Genomic DNA, 4,561 nt, shown 5'->3' on the forward strand with positions numbered 1-4,561 from the left:
TTCATGTCTCAGGTTTGTGCATACTTCAGGGCCCCCAAATGAGGGGTCTGAAATGAGAGGAGAGTGTGTCTGTCAAGTTCAGCCTTAGTCTTTAGAGTGCCAGCTATTCTTTTTAGCTATTCATCTTACTCAGAACTAACTCATCCAGAGGTGAGGTGTGAGGTACGCTATCAGGACCCAGGCACGGTGGTGCACGCCTGTGATCCAGCGCCCTGGGAGGCAGAGGCACACAGAGCAAGTCCAGGCCAGTCAAGGGTACACAGAAACCCTGACTTGAAAACAAGCAAACAAAAAAAGGTGTGCTATAAGGAGGGATCCCGGGTGAGTGCCCCAACAGGTATGGGCACTTGGCACACAAGCCTGGCGACCCATGGTGTCTTCTGGCCTCTCTATGCAGTCTGTGGCATGTATGCACATGGACACACAAGTTTTAAAGTGGGAGGGACCCAGGGTTTCTAGTGTGTGTGTGGAAAAGGGCTTAGTCCTAGGATGTTTAAATTGACAGATGAGATTGGATTTAGTGTTTACTAGGTAGTCCACTCCCCTTCCAAATCGGGTATGGTGATATACCCCTAAGCTAGCATTTGGTAGCCTGAGCCAAGACCATGAATTTAAGGCCAGCCTGGGATATATAATGAGATCCTTTTGCTAAAAAGGATGGCAGTTAAGTTTTTGTTTAAAAAGCCAACAAAACCAACTTTTAAATTCCGTGTACATGTTTGTGGGGTTTCTGCCTGTCACAACCAGCTCATGTGGATGCTGGGAACCACGGTATATGCTTTTAAATGCTGAACCATCACTCCAGCTCCTTAAATTTTTTGATTTACGCAAATGCAGACGTTCATATATACCACCTGTACATACGTGTCTAAGCAGGCAGGGAAGAACATCAGCGTCCCAGGGATTGGAGTTAGCACAGTTACAAGTGGCCCTGTGTGGTTTCCATGATCCGAGCCCAGGTCCTCTGTGAGAGAGGCAAGTACTCTTACCTGCTGAACCATCCCTGCAGTCCTGAGGAAAGGGCATTTTAGATGAAGCTAATGAGTGATGTGTTGGCATATATGGTTCAGGCAGGGTATAGGGCCCCTCAGATCCCTGTCCTTGCTCCCTCATAGATTTCTCCCTTTGAAGTCCCTGTGAAAAGAATTTGATTATCTAAAAAATAATCCCCACTCCCCAAATGAATTACAGTCTAGGTCCACAGTGCCTCATCTGCCTGTGATGCAGAGCTGGAGCAGTCCCCAAGCCTTGGTTAGTCACACGGGCCCCTTATGTACTATGAAGTTCCAAACTGACAGGCTGTGCACTGTCTATTTGCTAGGTTTGGGATGGAGTACAGAGGAGATAGAAGAATTATTACTCTGTAGGTTGGAAGGACGTTGAACTATCCAAGAATATGGTGCAGAAGACTACATCTTTGATGAAGTGTACAGGCAGCTTCACTATGTCTTTTTGGCTTTGGGGCCTTTTTTCCGTCCCAGATGGACCCTGACAGCAGCATCTGATTATCTCCACTACAAACCTGTTGCTGTCACTGTTATTTAGTGGCCAGTATGGTGCAGTCTTACCACAGGGGTTGATACTGAGTCTGCACCTGATTTGTTGTAAAGTTTGGGAAACTGAGGACTCACTCCAGCATTGAGTACTAGTTCAGTGGCACCACTCTAGGAACCAGTGATTAACAGGGAAATCTTTTTGACCCTTCGAGTTTTTGTTTGTTTTTTGAGACAGTGTTTCTCTGTGTATTCCTGGCTGTTCTGGAACTTGCTCTGTTGACCAGGCTGGCCTAGAAGATCTGACTGCTTCTTTCTGCCTCCTGACTGCTAGGATTAAAGGTGTGTGCTGTTTCCGCCTGGCTTAGGATTCATTTTTAATACTGTGTGGGTCTGCCTAATGAGGCCTGAAGATGGTGGCAGATCCCCTGGAGCTGGAGGGGAGTTACAGGTGTTTGTAATCCACCCTGTGTGGGTGCTGAAAACTGACTTGGGTCTTCTGAAAGAGGAGCAAGTGCTCTTAACCACTCAGCCATCTTTCTAGTCCCTTGTTGACAAATAAGGTCTTGTTTTTTTTTCAGTGTATGTGTGTGATATGGCACCTGTGGGGATTAGAGGATAGCTTGCAGGAATTGGTTCTCTTTCCTTAATGTGGGTCTTAGTGCTAGAACTCAGCTGATCAGGCTTGGCAACAGTCACCTTTACATGCTGAGCCATATTGCTGCCTGCTCCCTAACACTTTAAAACATTTTTTTTTTAAGTTATATGTATGGTTGTGGATGTGTGCATCTTCCACACAGATGAGCAGATATGGAGGTTAGGGAGCAGGTGTGTTCCAGGGATCAAATTCAGGTTTGCCAGTCTTGGTAGCAAAAGTCTTCACCTGCTGAGCCTTCTGATCAGCCCTCTCACACAACTGAAGCTAAGAATTGCACCTTTCAAAACTATTCTTGGGGCTGGCATGATGGCTCAGCAGATAAGGTACTTCTTGAATGCAAATCCGGCATCTTGATTGAGCCCTGGAACTCAGGTAAAGGTGGAAGAAGACTGTAATCCCAGCACCCAGTGAGGCAGAGGCAGGCAGATCTCTGAGTTCACAGGTTAGCCTGGTCTACAAAGTGAGTCCAGGACAGCCAAGGCTACACAGAGAAACCCTGAAGGAAGGAGAGATCCAACTCCATAAAGTTACTCTGACAAGTTGTTGTTTGAGTCACTGGGCTGGGCATGCATGCTTATGCACACAAACACTTTTTTAAAAAGTCTGTTTCCCCTATGCTATTCCGGTTGCACACACTAGACCACTGTCTTCCTTGGTAAGGGAAAAGTGGCATAGTGGATGCTGTGGCGGTGCACCTCTGTAATTCCAGCAGGAAGGAGGATGTCTGAGGCCAGCCAGGGCAACATGGAGAGATTCTGTTCTTGGGAAAAAAAAAAAATTATAGGGATCACAAGCCATTTCTGCTATCCTAGGATGGTCGTAGGTAGTGCTGGAAGCTATTTGGATGAATGTAGGAATTGCTCACCTGGAGGGTGATTACATCTACACAATTGTCTCACCTTCCCATCTCCATATCAGAGTTCTCCTAAAGAGACTTGAAATTGTTGGGCAGTGGCAGCACATACCTTTAATGCCAGAGGATGCAGAGGCAGGTGGAACTCCCCAAGTTTGAGGCCAGGTTGGTCTACAGAGTAAGTTCTAGGACAGCCAGGGCTACACAGAGAAACTGTCTTAAAAAGCAAAACAACAAACTTAAAATTCCAGTGTGCTGCCTGAACTTTTAGGAATTTTATATAATGATGTAAAATAGCAAAAGAGTTTGAGGTCATTCTGGCCTCATTTGTAGTGAACTATTTCAAAAAAAAAGTTAAAAATCTAGCTTTTGGATTCTGTTATGCTACTTCCCTATCCCAATATAATTTACAATTTTGATATAATTTACAATTTTGATAAGCTTATTTTTTTTAATTCATTTTTTTTTTATTGTGTGTGTGGGTGTGTGTCACATATGTCACAGCGTGAATATAGAAGTCAGAGATTAACTGTAGAATCTGGCAATCTGAGTTTGGTCTGTGGAACCCATGTGAAGTCAGAAAAAGAATCCTCTTAAGAGACAGGATCTCATATGGACCAGGCTGCCCTTGAACTTCAGATCTCCCTGGCCCTGCTTTCTAAGTGCTGGAGACTTGGAAAATCTAAGTGCACCACAACACCCCGTGATAAACTTGATTTTGTTGGGTTTTTGTTTTGTTTTGAGATGGGGCTTTACTATGTGGTCCTGGCTGTCCTGGAACTTGCTCTGTCAGCTAGGCTGGCCTCTAACTCAGAGATCCTCTTGCCTCTGCCTCCCAAGTGCTGAAATTAATACCATGTACCACCACTGCCCAGCTGATAAACTCATAGTATTTTAATGGCCTTATAAGATGGGACAGGGGCTTTGGAGATGGCTCGAGTGCATGCTGTTTAGGCACAACATAGTCCTGGACCTGAATTTGAACAGCCAGAACACAGAACCCATGTAAAAAGTGGTCTGTTGCATACAGGTGCGCTCAGGGGCCAGAGGAAACCATTGGATCCTCTGGACCTGGAGTAACAGCTAGTTTTTAGCTGCTAATGTGATTCTGGGAACCAAACTCTGCAAGATCAATAAGTGTTCTTTTGTTTTACTTTGTTTTTTTTGCAACAGGTAACCTTGGCTGTCCTGTACTGGCTTTGTAGACCTCAAACTCAGTAATCCACCTGCCTTTGCCTCTCTGGGTGCTAGGATCAAAGGTGTGCACCACCCCTGTCCAGCTGCAACAGGTGCTTTCAACCACTGAGCAGTCTCTTCAGTGGCCCCCAAGCCCTGCTGCTCTTCATCCTAAGAGAACGTGACACAGCTATGGGATCAGGGCAGCGGGTTCTCTGGACTTTTTAAAGGCAGGGTCTTGTGTAGCTCAGGCTTGCTTTGAACTCACCATGTATGGGAGAATAACCGTGACCCTGAGGCTCTGCCTCCACCTCTCAAGGGCTGGCTTTACAGGTCTGTGCCACCATGCCCAGTCACTCTACCAGCTGAGGTGCGTCTCCA

This window comes from Meriones unguiculatus, chromosome 7 (assembly GCF_030254825.1).
Source record: "Meriones unguiculatus strain TT.TT164.6M chromosome 7, Bangor_MerUng_6.1, whole genome shotgun sequence".
Classification (NCBI taxonomy): Eukaryota; Metazoa; Chordata; class Mammalia; order Rodentia; family Muridae; genus Meriones; species Meriones unguiculatus.